Here is a 25,556-nt window from a genome sequence, read left to right on the forward strand (position 1 = left end):
GCAAAAATGGACTTTGAACTGGGTAAACTTGAGAGTGAGGAGGTTTGAGCTTTCTACTAAAGGTTTCACCAGGAAGGTGGAGCTGCAAAAGGTGATTAGGGCCTGAATAGAAGCTTGTGATTCAGTACCTGTAACCCCACAGGAGGAACTAGATGATGAGGAGGAGCTGGACCAGGATTCACAGGAGAATTTGGGACTGCCTGTGATACAGCGGGCCAATATCCTGCCAGGGGTAGTGGTTCCCATCAAGGCAGGGATCAGTGTATTATCCAGAAGCCTCTCCCCAAAGAAGAGAAACATTTTTAAATTGGGTTTTAACTTCTGCAAGGCTTATCTTTCCCAATATTAATATTGGGATTACGTTATTACATCTTATAATTGTAATTTCCAATTGTGACCAGATGGAACCCCCAAGTTTGGTGTCTCTGGAATCTCAATTTAAGATCCTAACTTATGGTAAAGTTAGATTTGAAATTGTAATTCTGAAAATGGCAGATTTAGAAAGCTGGCATTTTCTTAATTAGCCACATGGTGCCTTCTGCCTATCTCTAAATACACATCTGTGGTTGGGGGAAACAACCTTTACAACGCGGTCATTACACCGCGATACCTTTACAACGCGGTCATTACAACGACCGCTTTGTTAGAATGCAGTACCGTTACAATGCAAGTCATGACAATGACTTGCTCTAGATGGCGCTCTAAACTAAGGAATAGTATAATTTACTATTCCAACACCTTCCCTACAGTTGCACACACTGGAGTTGGAATAGTAAATTATACTATTCCTAAGTCCAGCGCACCATCTAGAACAAGTCGTTGTAAGGACTTGCATTGTAATGGCACTGCTTGGTAACAACGCGGTCGTTGTAACAACTGCGTTGTATAAGCACGCAATGTAATGACTCGCGTTGTAAAGAGACATATTCGTGGTTGGTGACAGCTGCGTGTTTTGCATTCCCTCTAGACAGCCACACACAAAGGGAGCCTTAGGTGTGACTAATGGGCCATCCACATCCTGATGGGCCATCCTGGAGAGGATGGGAGTGAGGAGCTGACACTTACACCTGAATAGGTTGTGCCTGCCCTCACGCAAAGGACTGCCTACCACCCTGTAGTGAGTCTGGAGCCGGCGCAGGAAAGGCAGGTACTTAAGCCTGACTGTTCTGTTCCAAGCTCATAGAGTGTGCGTATCTGACAGACCCTGACTAGGACTGTGGTCCCTAATTGGAAAGGGTGCATACCTGTGCCAACTAGAGACCCAATTTTTAATAATAATAAAATGTAATTTTCGTAACAATCAGAAAACCAGATACAAAGAGAAATAGTAGCTTCCTTTAGTGTGCACTACTGCACTGCTAGGAGAACTTGGAAAGATCAAATATACTGACTAACATAAATGCACACTCAGCTACTAATATTTTAAACAGCAAGTCAACAGGTGGATACTCGATGTGTGTATCATTTTAAATTGCATGCAGTGACATCATATTTATATTGATCACAAAAAGCAGAGCTATAATGAGGAATATGGTCCACAACTATCTGGCCTCTATCTGCAGTGAATAAAGCAATAATGTCCACATCAAATTAAAGATCATGACACCTGAAAGAAATATAACGCTTACAAATAACACTCTCTATTTTTCTTCCACAAACTATTACCTGCCTGGACTGCTCTTCTATACCCCTCCCCGTTATACGTTACTCAGTAAACCTACTCACCCAATACCGAATGAGCACACTGACATCAATATTTCAGAGCAATACACATTACCTAAAAATGCACATCACATATCCCAATACCTGTGATCACTACATCCCACATCACATCGTGTTGCCACACTCTCTATAGCAAAACCTCCCAAAAGCCATCAAAGATCAGTCTGCTCAAGTAACTTTAGAAAAGTTAACTCCTCTCAACTCAGAGAGCCAGCCCAGAAACATCACATCAAAGCTGCCCTCCGTGACACTGCGCATACATTCTGTAATAAAGCTTTCATATTTGCACTCACAGAAACCTTGTTCTGCTAATCCTCCATGCCACTATTCTAACACTAATATTTCTGTATCCTCCGCCTTGTTGGAAGAGTAAAAACTGGTGCAGTGGGTTGTTCTCTATCCACAAAGAGTCCCTTAAATGGAAACTGATTAGCAAAATAAATTCCTACTCATTTCCAATGCCTTTCTGTTGGCGGATGTAAGTACCATGCTAAGCGACGTAGGCTGAACATTTTATAACACAGCAAAATAACTGTATAGATTATTTCCTTGATTATATCACTGATTAACTTACCTCCTCTTGTGATTAGATTTTACTGGGAGATGTTACCCTCCACTAAGAAAAAGACAAAGTTATCCACACATCCCTCCTCTTAGGCCGCCTGTTGGACAACAACTTAACATTCCATACCCACAAAAAAGACCCTTTGTTGGACCTAAAGAGATACCACATACAAACCCCCAAGCCTCTCAAATTAAATAGGCCAAATCACTTCCTCGTTCATTTTAAAAGCCTGTCCCTAACACATCCTCTCCATAATAGACCAGTGATGGCAATGATTAAGCCCAAAGATATAAAACATATTGATAACAAACTCTGACAAAGCCACCATGTCAAACTTAATTGAGCTAAAGATACAGGTAAACACAGGCATGCCAATGTGAGCTTTCTCTGTGCAACCTATGCCATTCTGTGCGTCCTGTATATGTGTGCACATTTGTACATGTCTGAGTTTGCCTGTTGGCACCTTTTAAATCCAGGTCTACTGGCTTTGTGAATTCTTGTTAGGTTTCAGGGAAATACAACATTCCATAATACCATCAAATCGTTTAGATGAAGGTAAAAGATGGTGACTTGCCAGATTGTGTGAAGTAATATGTCAGTATTTTTTTCATGCCTGTGGTGTTTACAGAGAACTCATCTCAATTCGTTTTTCCATATTAGTATCAAAGTGTGTTGTATCCTAGAATCCATGCAGCCAAAGCCGCCACTTAGTCTATCCACATTTTCTATATTTCTTTTCAACTTCAGCTTTAATTGGGCTTTCTAGGAATAGTTGTTATTTCAAAAAAATTGGAAGTCATTCGCAGCATTGTTTTCTGAGCTCTTTAGTTTTTGTTAGATTTGCGAATTGTATACACTGTGAACAATTTCATGAAGCATGTAGTCAAAACGGGTAAACATCTCGATAAGAGGTTTCACGCATAGCTATTGGGATTACACTGCGTTAGCATATATGTTCTAGCACTCTTTGGATACATGCAAGACCTAGGTAATTCAATCAGGTGTTAATAAAGAGCAATACCACAATTTACATCAATTTAATAGGTATATAGCTAATAAATCCAAATTGAGGTGATTAGGAGGGTTTCAAATCCACCTTTCCCAGTAACTGACATGTTATTTCGTTCCATTTTGCAAGCAGGGTGTCATTTATTAGACAGATGGAATGGCACGAAGATTGTACAATACATTAGGTTTCAGGACCATAAGGGTACTATTTATATACTTATTTTATCATGCAATTGAATAGGGTTAGTAATCACACTCCTAATACGTTTTTGTAATGCCATGGCAATGCCCAGCTTTTGATGTTTTTCCATCCGCTCAAGCTCCAGAATGTTTCATCATAAATCACCATGCTGATAGCTGGAAAGGAAAGAAAAAATGTGTGAAGACATTTTTTAAAGACTATGAAAAGATGCTGCTCTCAGTAACACTATTCGAACAGTAAGAAATTGAACAAATATCGTTAGTTTTTTTTAATAGAATTTGCTTTTTGTATATGCTGTTATGGTTTCCTATAAAGAAATCGAATAAAGCTTCATTTAAATTGAATTACACAAAGCTCCTCAAACCTGATTTGTGGAAAAAATTGCACATTAAAAAAATAGAGAACCTTTAGAAAGAAGCGCTAAACTAACAAAATTGGTTTGACAATCCATCAGATTTCACAACTGTTGTAGTAGCAATTTAGTAATCTTTTCAAAAATGTATGAATAAATTACTTGAAGTACTTTATCTAACATGCTAAACCTTATTCATTTCTACGAACAGTGTAGAGCAAACTCACACTCGAATTATACCACAATCAATTTTTCCTAATGCAATACTTAATTTCTACACAAAACACACAAATTCAGCCATCTATAAAAATACTAGACCCACAGGATTATACAAGTAAAAGTAACAGGAAGGATTATATGGTTAGTGCTATATCTCGTGAATGTTGGGTGTCTATCAGGTCAAGTTACGATTGGCCTGATGTACTTTTTCTGGTAAACAATTCTCTATTGAGAGCTATCAATGCAATCATACAAAGAATTCACAAAATGGATACAGTTATCAATACAGGAAACTACAATGCAGCTGAGGGAGTTTCGACACTACAGAACCGAGCAGGTGGAAGGAAAGGAATGATTATAGAAACATGTGATGTGAAAGAGGAGAGAAATAAAGAGTGAAATAGGACTGTCACTCAGGAAGGAAGCCGGAATGTGGTATGGATGCATCCCAGAGAGCAAACTGTAGTTAAAGCAACATATGAATGAAAGGACCACTTTTTGAGGTCCTTCAGTGGGTACAAACGACAACTAATCCACTTAATTGCTGGTACCTGGAGTTTAAGGTGCCATCCAAATCCATAAAGGAATGATAGGCTATTGGAGCAGTGGAATTTGCTGTTAATCAGTCTGCCATCTCTAAGATTCTGCCATGTCTAAGAAACTGTTAAAGATGTCGGGTTATCCTGTAACTCAGTCTGTCATGGAATGACACATGCTAAAGTTCCATTATCCTGTCTTGCATGCAGGGCCGGCACTAGGGCAGTGCGATCGGTGCCATCGCACCGGGCGCTGACTTGGGGGGGGGAAGCGTCATTTTTACAAGCTATACTATCATTTTAAAAGCACCAACCTGCTGGCGCGTTCCTGGCCTCCAGCAATTTTTGTAGGCATCAATTAAAACAGTGATTTATTGTGCTCCTGGAACGAGACCGGAGGATTGTCTAGTGGAGGTTTAAACAATACCAAAGGTAGTGCATAGGGTTAAAATGCCTGCTGCTAAGAACGTGTACCACGCAGCTAACAAACTGCTGATAATGTACATAGGTCAGTGGGTTACTGCTTCTGTAAGAGAGCTCCTTTTGTTATTTGTTGTTTATAAGTCAAAATCCTAACATAGAACAGTGAGCTATTAACTGTCCTCGAAACCCTGCATGCAAACTGCAAGGTATATGTTAGAGCTATATGTTTTTTTGCCCAGTCTTTCATTATCCTAATCTTGCCAAAAAGGTTCATTTGGGTTGAAAACAATTCTTGTTATTAAAGAGAACCCCTAACAATGGTGTTACATTTTAAATTCTGAATTTGTACTTTTCCAGAATAAGGATTCAAACTACATTGCCTACCAGTATCGATGACATGTTACTCCTACACTACGCCTTGTAGTCTTGCCTAATATACCATTTCCCACACACTGATTTACATGCATATTATTTGTCTCTGTGCAATGTGTGTGTGATGTAAAGTGCTCTGACACATTACACTAGTATGAGTGGTGCTATAAAACTAAATGAATCCGAGAGACAGTGGTTCTGGAGACTTGAAGGGTTCTGTTAAAGGGCGGTGGTGAGGGAATCCATGGCCGAGGTGGTCATTGGGGGGGCGCCAACAGACATTGTCGCACAGGGCGCCACCAGCGCTAAAGCCAGCCCTACTTGCGTGTCAGGGTTTCAATTGATCGACAGTGACGCAGGATTCATAGTTTAGCTACAGACACTTTTCACCTCGCCACATAAGACTAACAGTCTTGGAGCTGGTTTTAAAACATAGCCAGTAGCTTTTCCCATGCTTTGTCACGTTTCATCACAATAACAGGAAAGGTAGGCACACGCTATTGGATGTGTAGATGGTTGCACTCTGGCAAGCCACACCTCCAGTGAAGCTAGTGAGGGCTCGGGTCTGCTGCAAGCAGACAAGAGGGAGTCAAATACTAATTTTGCAGGATCTTAACATGACAACATTTCCGTCTGGACTCCCTTAGGACCTTATCATGCATCATAATTCCGAGCTGCCATTTTTGTTGTAGTGTTTACTTTGCCTGTTTTGAGAATGTTTCTCTAGAATTGGTCCGGTATTTGTCATACGGTGTCAGAGTGGTGAAGGTTTTTATTGAGACATAGAGATATACCTAGGGACACCGTATAAAATTTGGACTGCCGCTTGTTTTCAATGCAGCCGGTGTGCATTTCTGCCTCCAATCTGGAAGGCAGAGGTATGTCCTATGGATACAGTGTTACAGAATGACAGTAGAATGGTAGGTTATTATGTGGTGAAGCTGGTGAGGCTTCACCTTTCTATACTCTCAGAATACCCCAAAGATGGTCCTTGGATTCACAATAATAAATCCTTAGTTCAGTCCTGCCAGAGGGGAAAGGAGCAGTCAGGCTTTACTAGAGGAACATGTGTTAAGCATTTCAGAGTACCAATATGGACGATAAGTAATTGACATGGCCGGAAAGAAATCTGAAACCAATTTATAAAAATAAAGCAGATTTTAATCTAAATTTAGTCACCATAACGAACGAGATCAGATACATATAACTGGAATTATACATTTTAGAAAAAAACATAAATCACAGCAATTCACTACTTTGTATTGCGGTTAATAGGAAAAAGTGCTAGTGACAATCAGTCACTTGCAGGTCAAGTTGCATGTAACCCAAGGAGGGTAAAGGTGATTTGGGTCAAAAGACCATGCCACGTCAGTCAGTTCAATTTTACCTGGCTCAAGAAGCCCAGGTGCAGAGTTGTCCCGGCTGTCCTTACATGCATGTAATTTTAATTTCTTTTTTTTTTAACATGATGCTGGGCTGGCAAAACAGCTTAAAGCTGTCCTTAGGCCAGACCTATAGAGTCTTTGAGCCTGCCATAAAACATTTTATTACCTTCTAAATCTTGGGAAATTATTACTTTTTACCTTTCCACCTGCAGGGTTGTTATTTCTTTTTTTTTTTATAGAAGGAGTTTTGTGATGAATTCTGGGACTTTTATGATACAAACGATGTGTTACTATACAGAATAACAAGAAAGTACCTTGCCTCATTCACAGATGGGATATAGTGGACATCCAGGTAATAAAAATGCAAAAAGGTCAAGGTGGAATTCAGATAATGAGGAAGAAAGGATACATGTCATCATGCGCATGGTGACTGCTGACTTTCTTTACTGGAGAAGTAAGGAGCACCTATTTTAAATGGAGGGAAGAAACAGTTTCTTTTGGGTATTTCAAAGGATGAAGATATTAGGGAGTTCCCTCGAGGTGCATCATTTAGTGAAGGGGGTGGTTGCCTGACTGGTGACCAACAATCCTTGACAGCGGTAAGCACAGCAGAAAGTTATTTCAACGTCTGGAGATCTTGGGGAACAGGGTCGTGGAGGTTGGGACTATGTTTCCCACAATGCATTGGACCATCTACTTCTGGATGATTCCTTGGGCCAGGGATTCTTCGGTTCCAGTATGTTGTTTTTACCTGCTGTTGCAGAGGAATAGCGCCACTGGTCCAGAGAAGTCTGGTGATGACTTTGTCTCTCAAAGGGGTCTCTCTTTCTGGGAGAACCGTGCTTTAGTCCAGGATGAGCAAAATGAATGGATGTAAGCCCCCCTTGCACTCCTTCGTCTGTTAGTCCAGGATGAGCCACATATGTACAGTTCCAGTAAAGTGGCCACAGGTGCAGAGTATCACGCCTTTGGTTTGTGCAGTTCCTGTAGTTCCAGACACAGGTCTCTGCTTTTGTCCTTGTTGCAATTCAGATCAGAACATAGGTTCTGGTGTCAGGGGTAGTCCTTAAATCCTAGATTTAGGGGCGTTGAGGGTGTGGGTGCAAGTGGCCAATGAGCTACTAGCCCCAGAAGCTGATCCTCCTCTGAGATGACCACATCTGGGGGCATAGGTCACCTTTTCGACCCAGAACCCACTATTCTACAATTTTTCAAAGTTGCAGAAGTCTTCCTTACCTGTACAGACCAGGTAGCCCTCCCTAGAGGTGTGACTAGCATTCTGGGGGTGTACTACTCATGAATACCATTGTTTCCACCTGCCTGGGTGCAAATGTGCCTGGGGGAAGAGGGAGGGCTGTTTCCTCCTTTGCAAGACAGCCTGGTTGCATATCCCAGGCGGTGTAGCCTTTGAAGCTTATTGCCTTGATGTTCCACTTCACTAGCCAGCCTGTCAAGGAGGCAAGAGTGACCTCCTTCCCATCCAGGCCATAGTTTTTGACTCCTGGGAGAGTCAACACCCACTGGCAAGGGGCCATATTCCTGTCTTGGCGGCAACAAGTGTGGGCTGGCAGCCAGAGTACAGGAAAGGCTGCGACAACCAGGTGGGCAACCTCTACGGTAGCCACCTGGGTGCAAGACACATCGTACACGATGTGAGATTCATGCCAGGGGTGTGGAGGCACATTGTTTAATACCAAACATGGCATATTAAGGCAGTATCATAATGGAGCTGCCAACCTCAGGTTTGCCTGGGTGCCAGCTTCTGTTATCATTCGGATCACTTATAGAGTCCCTTAATGAAAGGCCACTATAGGGACATATACATTTGCACTTATATGTCCATACCTTTAATATAATACACCGTGCCTCCTAGGCTCAGGAGGCCTTTCTTAGTGGTAACTGGGCCTTTTTGCAGGGTTTCCCCAAACATTTTGCCTTCCTTCTGTATTTATTCTGATCAGTTTTTGTTGGTTTTATGACTCCTCTGGGCACTTTACCACTGCTGATCAGTGCTAAAGTGCATGTGCTCTCTCTTGTAAACTTGGTAAGATTAGTCTACACCTGTTTGGCATATTTAATTTACCGGTAAGTCCCTTGTATAGTGGTATACTATATACCCAGGGCCTGTAAATTAAATGCTACTAGTGGGCCTGAAGCGCTGCTTGCACCACCCACAGAAGTAGCCTTTCAAACCTGCCTCAGGCTTCTGCTGCTGCAGCGCCTACATGCACAGTTTACTGCCGCAGTGACATGGCATTTAAAGTGTTTGCCACGTCTGAAATTCCCCTTTAGCTACATATCGGTCACCCCTAAGTTAGACCAAAGGTAGCCCATTGGACAGGGTGCTGTGTAGGTAAAAGGTAGGACATGTGCCTTAGCTGTGCGGCAAGTCCTGGTAGTGACAAACAGCCTATTTGGGTTCTCACTGCTGTGAGGCTGCTCCTGTCATAGGACTACATTGGAAATTCACTGATATGTGTTTCAGCGGTAATTAATCATATGAAAAGGGTAGCGTGGCCATGTTTGGTATGTTTGGAATAGTCGCAATAAATCCTGTTTACTGGTGAAAGCAGATTTGTCATTACTATTTTAGAAACTCTTTTAGAAGTGGGCATTTCTGTGTGCTTATGACTCCTTGTGCCCTGCCTGGTTGTGAATTCACTGTCTTGTTTTGAAGTGACAGGGGCTGGGGGTGTGCATTCACTGTAGATAGTCACAAGTGGGGTTGAGGTGTGTCCTGCCTTTCCTGGGTGACTGCTAGTGGACTGAATAGGTCTAGTCTGCATTTAGAGTGGTGGGAGGAGATGTCACCTGTACCTGAATAGGGCTGTGCCTGCCTTTTATCAAGTGTAGTGTGTCTGGACCCAGAGGTGGGTATTGAATGGGGTTGTTGTGCACTTCTAAAGGTGGTTTGAAGTGCTCCCAGAACAAAGACTTTAGAGGTATAAGTACAGGCATGGGACCTCTAGCCAGACACTGCTGGCTCTACCGATTACACCTTGCTAGAAGGAACTGTTATGCTGCCAGGAGGAACCGCCATTGGACTCCCTTGTTTGTTGTACTGACCTGGGGCTTGCTGGGTTGCAAGAAGGACTGCCTGTTTCCCTACAATGACCCTGAAGTGCTGGCCTACTGCTTGTTACCTGAGCTTGGCCCCCCAGTGCTCTCCAGGGATGGGAGGGCTGGCCCCCTCCCTGCTTCGGTAAGGATCTCTAGCAGATTAAAGGACATCTTTGCCTTTGAGGACCAGCGTGTGTGTTCAGCTACTCCTGCAATAGCACGGTGTGTGCCTCACGGGTGTCACAAGCATGTGGTGTGTTTCCCCCTCCCCTTTGCCTAAAAGGTTAGCATATTGTGAGCTCTTTCCCTACCATTCCCAGAACCAAGAGCTTGGGGGTGCTTTGCTTGCATTACTCCCTGACTCTTTTTCCAGCACGTGTGGAGTGTTCATACCCCCCATGGACCAGGGTGGGACCCAGTCCCTCGTGCTTTGCTCCAAGGCGCCGTGCACTCCAAGGACGGAGAGTCGCTGCCGTACCAGGATGAGACCCTTGCCATGTGGAGCCCGAGGGAGGCTCCACAACCAGAAGACGCTGCCTTTACCTCAAGGGGGAAATACCAGGCCTGCTCCAGAGGCCGCACAAGAGAAGCTGCCTCCGCCTTCTGTTGTGGAGAGACGACACAGCACTCGACCACCGCATTTCATGCCGGAGGCCTGAAGGCATTGGGTGTTTGTTGCTGCACCGCCTGTTCGCAGGCAGCTGCTCTTGGGTCATTTGCTGACAGGGGGGCCCAGCAAGGCCTCCCTGCTTAAACCTGCAGATTGTGCCTCCCCCATACCCGGTAACTTGTACCTCGGGGGCACTTGAATAATGTGGCAGGACGGGGTTAAGCATCGATGAAGGCCCCAGATTCCAACATTCAGTTGAAATGCATCAGTCACAAAGATTCCCATATTGCTCATAGTAGGCGCGCAGGTGCTCCTGTGGCCTACAATATATGCCTACTTGGAAGCAATACCCTAGGACTCTCAAAACGTACCGTAACCCTGCTAGCAGGAGTGCAGGTGTTCTGAGGCCCATATATCCTTGCTGTTCTTGGGTGAGATTTTGCGACCCATGTGTTTATGGTGACAGACGGGGATTTCTGTGTCATCTTACTCCAATCTAATTTGCATTTCATGCCCTGATGTGGGTATATGTATCATTTTATCTACTAAACGGCTTCATTTTCATGCTCTGATGTGGTGATGCATGTTGAGGTTCGGCCTTATCCAAATAATAGGACAACGAGTAACATTTCAGAGTGTACATGGTATGCATAGAGATGGTGGAGTTTATGACGTACGCCCCATATTAGTCTTGCCTTTAGTGCAGTAATTGATGTTATGCCAACTGTTTCCGAACGTGTGCAGAATATAAGTGTTTACTTGAATGCACTACTTTGTGATGTTATGACAATTGCCTGGTTGGCAAAGTGATTTTATTATCTAAGTGCCTAGTGGTACAGTGATTTATGTGATTATGGTCTAACAATACAAACAATATTTTTATATAACCTTATGTGGAGTCTCTTTTTGTGGTGTGCCTAGTGGATTACTGGTGTTTGTGTGTGCTGTGCAAATGCTTTACATATTGCCTTTGGGATAAGCCTGACTGCTCTGCCAAGCTACCAAGGAGGGTGAACAGGGGTTATCTTGTGTGTGTAACTCCCTTACCTTGACTAGAGTGGTGGGTTCTGCCTGGCCTAGGTGCATACTTTAGCCAACCAGAAACCCCATTTATAACATGGCATATGTTGAAAATAGTGCATTGACTTTTCCACACATGGTGAGGGCAAATTTAAGTTCAAGCAGTTTGCACTACTACTTCAGTCTGCAATGGCAGGCCTGCTGTCAGCAGTTTACGTGGGTCACTGCTGGAACTGGCACTTTCTGGTTGGCTGAGGAAGTACCCTAGCCAGGCAGAACCTACTACTCCCATCTGGAGTGGGTGATTACACAACCTGAGCTTAACTTTTGGTAGCTAGTCACTGAGCAGTCAGGCTTACCACAACGGCAATATGTGAAGCATTGGCACAGCACTCACCCCGATAAACACCTTGAGCGTCACAAAAGAGACTTCATACGTGCTGTATGTAAATAACATTTGTATTCAAACACATAATAATCAACACAACATGAACATCATGTATTTCTGGGCACAAATCACATTCGGAATTATTACTAGCAGTACTAGACACAGCAATTATTAAATGACATCAGCAATATGCACACTTGGAAAAGATCCTAATATACACCCCCCCCCAGTACCCTTATGCAGTGTAACGCATTGTGCACCCCAGACCTACCCTAGCAATTCTTATAATTCAATAGCACACAGGTAGAGGGTGCACAATAACAGGAATGTGTACATACACAAAATTATACCACTTTTTAGCAGCACCGCGGGCGATGCTGTATGGGAAAAACCAATGTCTGACGTAATACTTTTCTGGCCAGTAATTAATGTATTGGGCAAACCGCCGTCCAGTGTCAAGAATCACGTGTGGTTCCCTACTGTCACTCCCACACACACACTCACCCTGCACCGCTACATGGTGCAACGTATATCGGACAGGTTCATGTGGAAGCACTCACACACATATGCACTCAGCACCCTAATGTGGTGCAACTGACACCCAGCAGGTCAATTGGTTACTCTCTGCAGATCCAGTGGCCCCAAGCCTCCATCTACCCTACTATCCTCCCCAACTATCCTACACCCTCAGATTGGAGATACCCCCGCCTCCCCCGGGCACAAGGCTGCACATGGCTGTAGTCACTCTTAGCCAGGATACCAGGAAGCAGATGGAGGTAGGCAGCAGGGTCAATTAAGAGGCAGTCAGCAAAAGGGGTTTGGCAGCCACTTGAGAAGTTTACCCACAGTATGCAGAGCAGACACGGGCTGAGGGCAATAGATGGTCACACCCAAGGGGTCCCCAGGGCCCTCCGGCACCAGCCCGGTTCACCGAAGTACATGGGGGATCACACAGTCTCTTGACCTGCTTGCGATTGTTCTCTGAGGCACTACCCCAGCCCTGTCAGTCGCTCTCACCACCCAGGCCCGAGTGAGCAATACTACCTGGTAACATGGTGTCATCGGGGAGGGCCGGGTGAGGAGAGGGCAGTTGGTCCGCAGAGCTGAGGTCTAAGTAAGGGAACATTAGATGAATGGAGAATGAAACAGGGGGGGCCTCTCGGAAGGTGGAGGCACCCCATTGGGTACACATTGATCAGAGTCACCTGAGGGACCCCGGGCACAATGTTGATTGTGCGATGATACAGGTCACACCAGACCGTTCCTATCACACTAAACGAAGAGCTGTAAAATCCATAGCTCCTTGGAAATGAGGCACAACATCCGGTGCACGTGGATTTTGGACTCACCAGACAGCTCCAGTCACTCACATGATCGAAGAGTTGCAAATTCCGTACCTATCTGGAAATGAGGCATAATGTCAGGTGCACGTCCATATTGTTCGCACCAGAGAGTTTCAGTCACACACACAGGCACAAGTTCAGCAATGTCTCATGAGGTAGAATGAGGCACTACAATTGTTACCCCCCACCTCTGAGGGTCACAACCTGTGAATTTGACACCACATGCAATGAGCATGCAGTCGAAGTATCCACAAAAGAGATGTGGCACGTTCGATGAAGCGGGCCACACTGGGTCCTGCAACGGGTAAATCTGCTCACCTCCAACTAGACACTTATAAGTGCCTAGTTCCCCACGATGCGGGGGCTACACGCATTAGATTCGGGCCAGGCTTCTGGACTCTGGTCTCCAGGCACAATTCTTAGTTCCAAGCCCACGCAGCGCTACCAACTGGAATCCAGCAGATAATGTGGGCACTTGAGAGGGCACCACGTGCCAGATGTCACAGGTAGACAGTGTGGGTCCCTCTTAGAAGATCTTTGATGTCCCTGAGACCTCTGAGAGAATCAGGGGCAAGGTCATCAAGCCGTTGGAGAGCCAGTTCAAGGTGCCACACAGCAGCAGGTAGTCGGCCTAGGCAAGCCATTATTCAGGAAGAGCACGTGGTCCCTTTCAATGGCAGTAATACTCCTTGTTAACGACTGAGGTCTCTGGCAATGTGCACCCAGTAGGTCCAAGTGGTCTGGTCCCTCGTCCCCATAAGCATATCTCACCCTTTGATGCAGAATGGCACCAGTAGTTATACTGGACAGTGTCTTTGAAGTTTGGGGGTGGTTCAAATGGCCTGCCTTTGAACCACAGATGTCTCCCCAAAATTTCAGTACTGTCTGCCATGAGGTCATGGAATGCAGATCTTAATCTTTAGTGGGGCCACGATCTGGCTCCAGAGGCCAAGTGTCAGGACCTCCTCCTACAATCCCTCCAGCCAGGGCTGCAAATGGTAGAGGTCGCTCGTTCCAATTGAGTGCCCAGTGTTTTATAGTTGTTGATGGGGAATGCCCAGATGTGCTCCCAAACCTCTAGTCTAAACTGGAGCCAAGCACCAAGGCACACAAAGAGTTATAGGGCATAGAAAACCCCACTTTCTAGTAGTGGCATTTCTAACAAATCAACACAAAGCCACCTTGACCACAGGCAAGGGGTTGTCGCTGTGAATCCAATGATACGAAACATCATGAGGCTTCTACACTGTTATCCACTATTGCGGACTAAAGTGATTTCAATCATTTCCCCATGTTAGTCTATGGGAAGAGCAAGCCTCATAGGTAGCGAAAAGATACATGGTTGTTCCTCACTACCTAGGCAGAGGACACACATGGTTACCTGGCCTGCCTTTCATCTACCACTCGCTTCACCCCTTAAGACGTACCCCACCCTAGGGGTACTCGAGTGAAAGTGAAAGGTCCTCTTAAGATGACTAGTGACTAATACAGGCCCTTCTGAGGAAACGCGCAACTGCGCATATCAGCCTGCAATGGCGGGCTGGACATGTATTTAATAGCAGCATTGGTGAAGAGTGCACATTAGCATCCCATGGCAGGCTGGACAAGTATTTAAGAGCACAATCAGGGCAAAGCGCTCCCCAGCCCGCAATGGCAGGCTGGACACGTATTTAAGACACAAGATAAGCACCACGTCCTAACGTGTGTAGGGAGGCGTGTGCACTTTCACAATGTATTTACAGTGGAAAAGTGCCCTAGGCCCTGAGGCCACCACAAGAGAATCAACAAAATCCAGAAGTAAAAAGCAAAAAGTTGGGGAAAAGCTACCGGAAGGGTTCAGGTATAACAGGCATACCCTCACCCAAAAGTGTGGGGGAGGGTTCTGCCCGGCTTCTATGCAATCCTCCTCACTAAGGCGGAAGAACCTAGACAGACCATCAGCGTTGGAGCGGTCGACCCCAGGTCAGTGCTCCACCCAAAAGTCCACCTCCTGTAGGGAAATGAACCACCTCAACTGCTTTGGATTCTCGCTCCCTCATCTGCGGAGGGGTCTGTGGTATATTTGAACCAAAAAGTGAGTGCTAAACAAATGCGGCCTCAATTTCCTCAGGGCCCAGACCACCTCAAAGGCCTCCCTTTCTATTGTGCTCCACTTTTTTTCCCCAGGGGAGTAACCTCTGGGAGATAAAAGCTACTGGTGGGTCCAGACTCTCATCATTCAACTGAGACAACACTACCCCATACCATGTTCGGAGGGATTCATCTGAACGATGAATTCTGGAAAGAAGTTAGAGTCCCGGAGCACAGGAACTGTGCATATGGCTTGTTTGAGGGACTCAAATGCAGTTTGGCAGGCCTCAGTCCATATTACAATCCGGGGCTGCTCTGTTATAGGGGTCACAATAGTGTTATATCCCTTGATGAGCCCTTGGGTAGTACCCAGCGAGGCCCAGAAAGGGTTTGACGCCTATTTGGGTCTTTGGGGGCTCCCAGATTAGGACAGCTTCCACCTTGGCTTGGAGGGGTTGCACTTTACCTCGGCCCACTTGGGGTCCCAAGTACACCATAGATCCTTACCCTATCTGGCACTTATTGGCATTGATAGTCAGGCCTGCTTGCAGTAGGCCCTGTAGTACTAAATGGAGGTGAAAGAGATGATCCTCCCAACAGTTACGGAGGACGGCAATATCCTCCAGATATGCAGCCGAGAAGGCCTCCATACCGGCAAGGACCAGGTTCACCAGCCTCTGAAAGCTGGTGGAGACATTCTTGAGCTCAAAGTCCATGACCCTGAATTGATAATGCCCTTCCAGACTGGAGAAGGCAGCTTTCTCCTGTGCTCCCTTAGTGAGGGCATTCTGCCAGTACCTGGAGGTGATGTCGAGGGTACTTAAATACTGGGCCACGCCCAGCCTGTCGTTCAACTCATCTGCTTGTGGAATTGGATGTGCATCCGTCCTGGTCACTGAACCTATAGTCCACACAGAACCTGAGTTTTGGTGTGGTGCCTGCCAATGAAGCTCTTGGTACCAGAACCACTGGACTGGACCAGGGGCTGCTATAGGTTTTATGACCCCCAGTTTGAGCATCTTAGGTACCTCCGCTTTGATGCTAGACCTCAACTTATCTTGCAACCTGTAAGATTTGCACTTGACAGGGAGGTTGTCACCTGTAACCACATCATGGGTACACAGGTGGGTCGTCCCTAGGATAAGAGAGAACAGAGAGGAAAATTGCCCCAACACTCAGTGACAGTCCCTCTACTGGTCAAGAGTGAGGGTAAGGCCTAGGATTACTCCTTAGACCCATCCATCTCCTTTGAGTTCAGAGGTTTGGAGAGAGGTTGACTCTCCTCTTCCTCCTCCCCATCCGTTACCATAGCATGGTGACCTTGGACGTCTCAAAGTGTGGCTTGAGGCAAATGACATGCAGTACCAGGAGGGGCTGCCTCTGGATCTTGAGATTCCCCAGGTAGGTGGTCTCCCCCTTCCTCTCCATTACCTCATAGGGCTCTGTCCATTGGTCCCAGAGGGCCCCCAGTTCTACAGTCTCAATCACCCACACTTTAGGCCCATGTGTCAATTCCACAGGAGTGGCGTTTCTGTCGTACCACTCCTTCATGACCTCCTGGCCGGCTTCTCAGTTGTGGGAGGCTTGCTTCCACAAATTGGCAATTTGACTCTGGAAGGCCAGCATTTAGCTTACTACATCTCTGGAAGTTCTCATTGGAAACTTCTCTCAGCCCTCCATAACCAAACTTAGAGGTCCTCTAACCAGGTGCCCGAATAGAAGCACGAAGGGGCTAAAACCCACTCCTTTATAGTACCTCTTACTAGGGACTTATAAGGGTGTTAAAGTCCTTTGCCAATTGAGGTTACCAATTCACACATATTATTATTATTAGCGATTTGTATAGCGCTTGGTGACCCGGAGTCATCCCCACGCTGAAAGGGCTAGTAATACTCAGGGGAGGGGAGGAGGAACTATTTGGGGAAGAGAAAGGTTTTCAATTCTCTGCGGAACCGGAGGTGGCAGGATTCCAGACGCAAGTGGCGTGGAAGTGAGTTCCAACCGGAGGACGCCTTTACTGCAAAGCGTCGACCACCAGAGCGCACCTTCCTGAATCTCGGAACGTTGGCCAAACGTTCATTGTCAGAGCGCAAGGATCTGGAAGCCTTATAAGGAGTGACCATGTCTCTCAGGATCGAGGGGCCCTGGCCGTTGAGGAGTTTGTGGGTGGTGCACATGGCCTTGAATTGAATCCTCTGACGGATAGGGAGCCAGTGAAGGGCCTTAAGTACTGGTCTGGCAGAGGCTCTAGTGGGAAGATTCATTATAAGCCGGGCGGCGGCATTTTGAGCTCGCTGCAATTTTACCAGGGTGGATTCGGGGGCTCCTAAATAAACGGCATTACTATAGTCTAGACGGGCAAGGATCAAGCCTTGGACAAGAAGTTTCCTTGATAGGGGAGGAAGTAGCGGGAGGATCTTTCGTATGGAGCGCATGAGTCCAAAGCAGGTGCCTGCTGTTTTGGCTGCTTGGGTCTTCATGGAGAGATCAGGTTCAAGCCAGACTCCCAAGGTCTTGATTTCCTTCTTCGGAGTGGGTGCCTCGCCAAAAACGTCAGGCCAAACCGAAGAAGGAATAGTGGTCCATTTCTTGCCCATGAGCATGACCTCAGTTTTGGATCCATTGAGCTTAAGTGATGAATCGCACATCCAGTGATGGATTTCCTGGAGGCAGTTCAACAGATTGTCTGGGCAGTGGTCAAGATGTGAGAGAGAGACGACCAATTGCGTGTCGTCTGCATAACTCACTATCTTGATACCGAACGGGGCCACTACATCCTCCAGGGGGGCCATATAGACGTTAAACAAGGTGGGGCTTAACGAGGACCCCTGGGGGACTCCGCTAGAGAGAGGAAATAAGGCTGAGCGGGAATTGCCGTCCCAGACCTGGAAGGAGCGGCCCAATAGAAAGGACTCTATCCAGGCAAGCGCAGTCCCCCTAAGACCTGCCCTGGCCAACCGGTGTAGCAAGACACGGTGATTCACTGTGTCAAAGGCTGCACTCAGGTCCAGGAGGATCACTGCCACTGACCCTCCTGAATCGAGGATACACCTTGCCTCCTCGATGACTGTGAGGAGGGCGGTGTCCGTACCGTGGCCAGGGCGAAACCCTGTTTGGGATTGGCGCAGAAGGTTGTTAGATTCAAGGAACAGGGACAATTGGGCATAGACGAGTTTTTCGGCAATTTTGCTAATGCCCGGGAGGAGCGAGATCGGCCTGTAGTTTGCCAGGTCGGTGGGGTCCAGTTGAGGTTTTTTAAGGAGGGCCTTGACTACTGCCTCCTTCCAGCTCGGGGGGACAGAGCCTTGAGACAGCGAGATGTTGATCAGCTCCGTAATAGGAGGTACAATGACCTGGGCAACTGTTTTCAGGAATCTCATGGGAGCGGGATCGAGAGGAGATCCGCTTTTCATTTTGGCCAAGGTTTTTTCCACTTCGTCCAGGGATACAGCCCTGAACGCAGTTAGCTGAGGATGAGAGGTGTTTCCAGTGAGAGTAGAAGACACAATGGTGTTGCTGTGGGTTGGCTGACTGGGAGGTGGAAGGGATGCCAAGATGCGGGAGATTTTGGAGTCAAAGTAAGTTGCCAGTTCATCGCTTCTGCCCAGAGGGGAGCTGTTGGAGGAGGGGGGTGTTGGTATGTTCAAAAGCTCTTTGGCAATAAGGTACGACTCTCTCGCCGAATTAGTGGCGTTTTTTATTCTGGCATCGTAGTATGAGGCTTTAGTGAGTTTCAGGGTAAATTTATAAGTTCTCACTGCCTTACGGTAGGTATCCTTGCACGAGTGGAGCCAGTCCTTTCTCCACAGTCGCTCCGCTTTTTTGCATTCTTTGCGGAGGATTCTAAGCTCCTGGCTAAACCAGGGAGCTGATCCTGTCTTTCCGTATTTTCCCTCACGATTTTTGATGGGTAGGATCGAATCCAGGGAAGTTGAAATCCACTCTCTGAGATTTCTGTCCGCTGTGACCGGGTCCTCTGGCGGAGTGAGGGTCATCGAATTGAGAGTTCTGGCCCAGTCTTCTGTAGAGAGCTTAGGCCAGGCCCTGTCCCTGATACGAATAGCAGGCTTGTGGGGTTTCCTAAATACTCCTGGTAGAAAGAGAGGGACCAAAAAATGGTCTGTCCAAGGGAGGGGAAGAGACGCTTTGGATTGGAGGGTGTGAACGTTAGTGAAAACTGGGTCTAACAAGTGGCCTTTGGTGTGAGTGGCTCCAGGGTTAATCAATTGGAGGCCGTAGGCTGCCAGGTCTAGAATCAAATCGGCAGCCCCTGAATCTAGGGGGTCGTCGAAATGAATATTCAAGTCTCCAAGTATGGTAAAATTGGAGGTAGAATAGGCTAGTGAAGCTATTGATTCTAGGAGGGCACTAGCAAAGGGGCCAAAGTGGCCAGGGGGGCGGTATACTAGGAGGCCCGACAGCGAGCTTGTCGGAGCCAGCTGGAGGGTGAAATGGCAGCTTTCTGAGTCTAAGATGTGGGCATCATTAATTCTGCAGGAAAAGTGATCCCGATAGAGGATAGCTAATCCACCTCCTCTGCCGGAGGGGCGTGTTTGGGACTGAATGAGAAAGCCTGGGGGTAAGGCTACAACGACATCCGAGTCCGAGTAAGCAGTAAGCCACGTTTCTGTGAGAAACAGAGCATCAAGGTTGTGGTCTACAAGTAGATGATTAATAAGTAAAGCATGCTTAGGGAGCGATCTGCAATTCAAAACGGCTAATTTAAGACCAGGATATAGGATGGGAGAGTCAGTGAGCTGAAGCCGGGCTGGCTGACAGAGTGTGCAGCTGGAGAAGGGTCCGTCACCTTCATAAACATACGTGCACAAGGTGTTGTTAGTGGGTCTAAGACTCAGGAGAACTCGGCGAGAGTAACTAATTGTTTTATGGGCAGGTTCCGGCATGAGATCGGGCATGAGATCGGGCCCTGGGCCCGGTCGGGCGCGGACGAGCGCAGACGAGCTTGCCTTAAGCGCGCATTCGGCGCGCAATCGGCGCGCCCGCTGCGCTCGTCCTCTGCGCTTCCGGGAGCTGCACATTTATATAGTGTAGAAAGCGTCCGCGGGGCGTGGCCTCGGAGTGGGCGTGTCGCTGTCTGGGCGTGGGGGAAGCAGATGGAGTGGGACGGCGAATTCCCTTACCAGCGTACGTCACGTTAAGCTGGGGGATGCCTGCACACCAAGAGCAAGTGACGAGGAGAGGGGGTGAGTGAGATAAAAACAGTCTTCAAGTTTTTAAAAACAGAGCAACAAGCATTTAGGCAGCAAGCGCTAACGGCTGTCTACTCCCGGCTGAGCCTCAGGAGGTTCCAAGCAAAACTAACTGTCGCGCTCGTGATTCAGCGCGTAATTAGTACAAGTTGCGAGGGGCGTGGCCTCGGAGTGGGCGTGTCGCTGTCTGGGCGTGGGGGAAGCAGATGGAGTGGGACGGCGAATTCCCTTACCAGCGTACGTCACGTTAAGCTGGGGGATGCCTGCACACCAAGAGCAAGTGACGAGGAGAGGGGGTGAGTGAGATAAAAACAGTCTTCAAGTTTTTAAAAACAGAGCAACAAGCATTTAGGCAGCAAGCGCTAACGGCTGTCTACTCCCGGCTGAGCCTCAGGAGGTTCCAAGCAAAACTATCAATTTTAGGGATAGAGTCCTGGCACTGGGGTCTGGTTAGCAGGCTTCAGTGCACTGTCAGAGGCGAAAACGAGCATTTAGTAGTCCAAATGGGGACAAAAAGTGGGAGACATCTGCAAAAAGGCGTTACAATTACCAAATCTGCAAATTTTTATTTTTATGCACAGCTACCCTGGATTCAAGAATGATATACTAAATCAATTTAAAGGATTTTTGGGATGTGTTTTATAGGCTCTGTAGAGGATTCAGACTGACGTCTGTGCCCGATGATCATCATAGATATCGGGGATACCCTACTGTAATACCTTAAGTTTATACTGTGACATCAGCTGACAATCAGCCTTTTCACCATGTTCATAGAGACACTATTTCAGTCAAGCAAGGGCACATTCAGCCTGCATATTAAAGATGACTTGAATTTAACTTGTTTCTTAATAAAAAATAATAACACCCAATGGGGTTTTGGGGTTTTTTTTTATTCTGCTGCAGGGTTAGATCCCTGATAAATCATTCCATGGGAGATGGTTGCTTTTTTGTCCTGTCTCAGAGGAACATCGGTGTCCCACATTATTTTCCCCTTCAGGAAGTCTTTTCTGCCACCCACAAAATCTGGATGATTTTGATTTCTATAGTGCCCATTCTCCAGTATCTGAAAGGCAGGGAAACGGCATAGCCCTAGTCCCCAGTACCAGGCTATAATTCATAATGCCACCTTTAAGAATGTCACAGTGCTGTAAATGTGTTAAAAGGCACCGAGGTGAGGAAATAATATTTGATAATGTGCTGTTGACACATGGAAAAGGAAGGTGACTTTTTTTCATTTGAATATGTCAACTTCTAGCAGTCAAGTAGACCTCATTTATGTCAAACATCTTTCAAAAAAACCCAGTCACAATTGTTGGCATTCATCTCGTCATCCTGACTAGAAGGGGATCAAAAGCAATGTTCCAATCGCCTCCATCCTCCACTGTGACTTTTGTTCTAATTGATGTCGGCCATAGATATAATCAATTTAGAACCCAGAGCATCTATTTTCAAGAAGGCAAACTAGCTCTCATCATTTCTCCAGGTTTTGAGGATCTTCACTGTTATCGTCTCTGTGAAAAGTCAGGCGGTTCAACAGTGTTTAGAATTTATAGGTACATAGATAGTCTGAGATGAAGTTCTTGCACTGCTAATCACTTTACCAACTCTGTTTCTCTTTTGTTTGTCAGATCATGTGGGGGGGGGATGAATCTTCTACGAGAGTAATATGTCTGCAGATGTTTTTTTAAAAGTAGGAAGGGACTTTCTTTCATTTAATATAGTTTGACATGATATTAAGATATAGTAACAGTATCTTATGGTGCCTAGGTGATATGTGGGAAGCCATTTTAATGATGCAAGTTGAGAGGGGGTAGAGAGCCACTCAAACACTGGCACAGCCAGACCTTTTGAAGCCTGTGGCAGTCAGGGCATTTGCAGCACGTGGCGGCCGCAAGTAAGAATGCCAGTGGGGGTGGCGACAGTCCCTACATTTGCTGCCCCTTGACGGCTGCCAGTATGGGGGGCGCTGCCCCAAAACTTGTGCCACCCGGTGTGGACCGCCCCCTCACCCTCCCCTGCAATTCCACTGCACTCAAGGCAATAACTAATTGCTGTGAATGATTGCAATGTTGGTCATTCAGTAGGATGTGAAGGCACGAAAACATATGATGCATGAAGGAAAAAAGAGCGGTCCAGCAAAGATACATTTGTAGAGTAGGGCATTGATCAAAAAGCACTGTCCTACAGGTCACCTACAAAGAAGTAGGAATGAGTAATCCAGTGGCACCATACCCTAAATATACGTTTATATGGTGGGAAATACTTTGTGTGGAATAACCAACTTCAGTGAGGTGGTCAATAATTATGATCAACATTAAGCTCAAAAGGGTGTTTGAATCTTTGGGCACAACTCAGAAAGTGATAAAATATTAAGAGGTTAAAGGCAGTTTAATGGGACAATAAGGTTGTTATATGTGTAAATTAAATGTGACAAAAACACGTCATCAAATGGCCAGGAAAAGGTAAGGCCAGCGTACCTGCATGTATCAATGACATGTAGCAAATGTGTTGGCAGCAAGATATACGAGAGGACACCTTGGTCGATAGTGGGTAGTCATGGCTCTACCTGATGCAACCAGTTGAAAGTGACTAATAAGCAGTTGCTAACGTGAGACAACAATGTTAAGGGTGAAAGGCTGAAACCTACATAAGCATAGGGCATGTTTATTTGTTTGTTCTTGTCTTCTAAAGGAGAACAGGATTTGTTTCTATTATTGGAAGTTGTCACATGTTCTGAATTCTTTAGTCCGGCCTGCTTATGATGTGTCTGTCACTTGCGGTGTGTATAAGTTTGCATTACACCAGCAACATAATGTGATCAGTCGGCCAGGACTCCTGGAGAATGCCAGGTCTGTCTGCTACAGGCACTGAGCAAGTTCAGTAGGTTAGTATCTTCCCAAGGAAGTCAAACCTCAAGTGGCACTTTTACTGCTAGGAGGTAGCCGTAAGAAATTCTTGCATCTTATGTTTCTTTCATGCGAAAAGTCAGCAGAAATATTATTTGCCTCATCATCATAGTTAAACAGCCCTCTCTTTTTTGCAGACTTCCGAACAATTCTGAGCTAGTGATATAGAAAGAAACCTACTATGATACACCTCAGAGATTTTCTTTAGGTGTGGTTCTGGGGTCAGATCTATTTTACTGGCAGTGTAAAGTTAGTCTCCAACTAATATTGGAGTATGTTGACCAGGTATTGGACAATGTCTTTTTTTCTGAATTGTCAGAGATGCCATAGAATCTCAAGTTATCATGTTGACTTCTGGTCTGTAGGTTCACATTTAATCTATTCCGTTTCAGAGTTCTCGACTCTAATCAGGTGTGAGCTGCAAATCTGTTCCTAGATTGGAATGCTGCAATGTCACAGTTGATTGATTTTCGTCTTAAGAAATGTTGTCCTCCCCTAAGCTGATAGATATCTTAATTATCACCAGCAAAAATCCTACACCAATTCAGAAAAGTAGAGTAAAATGTCATCGATTATTTAACACCAAAATGACAAAAATCTGATCATTAGAAATGTATTTATGATTTTTTTACTTTTACAGTAGAATATAGTGCCTAATATATGAGAGCACCAACTGGCGGCATCCAGTCACACATGACTGGGACAAAGCTGAAAGTAATGGCCAATCACAATGTATAGACCATGGGTACATATAGTACCACCTTACTTGGGATTTACAAGTAAAGTAAATGTGCCAATTGGGTGTATGCCAATTTTACCATGTTTTAGGTAGAGAGCACAAGCACCTTGGCACTGATTAGCAGTGATGAAGTGCACAGAATTCTACCGCCCAAAAAACACAAATTCAGCAACACAGGAGAGGTGAAGGCAAAATGTTTGGGGACAGATCACCCTAAGGCTGGCAGGTCTAATGGTCCTCAATATTTTTTCCACAATATTGCAATAGCACCATATTCTTTCAACAATATTTTAGTGGAATTCCTAACAAGGCTGCTACTAAACATGCATTGCTAGTAAAAATTAATTTCGTTTTTAAATTGGCTGAAAACGGTAAAAGCGACAACTAACTTAGCCATAGGCATGTAGTATAAAACTATTGTATATGCCAAATTGGTTGATGATTGGTTGAGGGGTTCTCATATTGAGACAAAGTGGATAAAACAATAACAGGATATCTTTTCAAGATAGTCTAAAACATTACATGAGATTTGACCACATTTCACAGACATACAAAGCTGACAAGTAAATTTATTTTTCTAAAATTTCTAAAATTGGAAATACAATTAACTTCTCCAGTTATCATGTAAATTCATTTTAAAGCTTTCAGACTGGTAAGCTCTAATTCGCAGATACTGATAAATGTCAAACTAACCTGGTACTTCTCTAAAAAAAAAGAGGTAAACCTTAACCTGAGGCTTAGATAGAGAAGTGCATTTTGACACCATTTATTTCTACCAATATGTAATATTGTATTTACTTATTGTAAATATACAATCCTTGTTTTAGTTTAGATTATATGACTTATTTAGATATTAGCAAACGTTTCCATCAAGACACTGGAGGAGTGTAGCACACAGCCCTTGTGAATTACAGACTACCAATTTTAGTGTACTCCATCAGGCAGGCGGAAGTTTCCCAATGCACTGAAGCTTTGTCTTGGGGGTGCCATGTTCAATGCACCTGCAGAGTTTTTTGTTTTTCAAAAATGAACTACAAAAGTTGGAACTTCCTTTACCTTTGGAAAAACAAGGAATAAATGTCCATGACACATCTTGAGTTTGTTTTCTGTCAGATATCAATTTTTCTGTTTTAGAACCATTCATTTGCTGCCAACATTTGTATTAGAAATTTGTCATCTGTACACATATTGTAAAGCAAAGAGCAGAAATATATTACTGCAGAATATACCACTGTGATGGACTGGATTGTAGCCCAGGCTAAAATACAAGTGGCTGCGAATAATCAAACTATTCCACCCATCACTTTTATTTTTACCTCAAGGAGACAATAAATGGAACAGGTATGCTCAGACATGGGTCCTTACTGTGCCACTGTATTCAAGTTGCACCCTTCTCATGAGGCCCAAATAGAATGAAACCAATCTG

At 45.4% G+C, this 25,556-nt stretch overlaps 1 protein-coding gene across 1 annotated transcript in view; it reads right to left on the reverse strand.

Annotated features, from left to right (window-relative positions):
* Nucleotides 1-3,095: 3,095 nt before the first annotated feature.
* Nucleotides 3,096-25,556, reverse strand: part of C7H17orf67 (chromosome 7 C17orf67 homolog) — a 169,264-nt gene continuing 146,803 nt past the window's right edge. Inside the window, exon 4 of the mRNA XM_085614414.1 lies at nt 3,096-3,652. The gene's annotated coding sequence lies outside the window, so the exon portion shown is untranslated. The remainder of the gene's footprint in view (nt 3,653-25,556) is intronic.

Source organism: Triturus cristatus, chromosome 7 (genome assembly GCF_964204655.1).
Source record: "Triturus cristatus chromosome 7, aTriCri1.1, whole genome shotgun sequence".
In the NCBI taxonomy this organism is placed as follows: domain Eukaryota; kingdom Metazoa; phylum Chordata; class Amphibia; order Caudata; family Salamandridae; genus Triturus; species Triturus cristatus.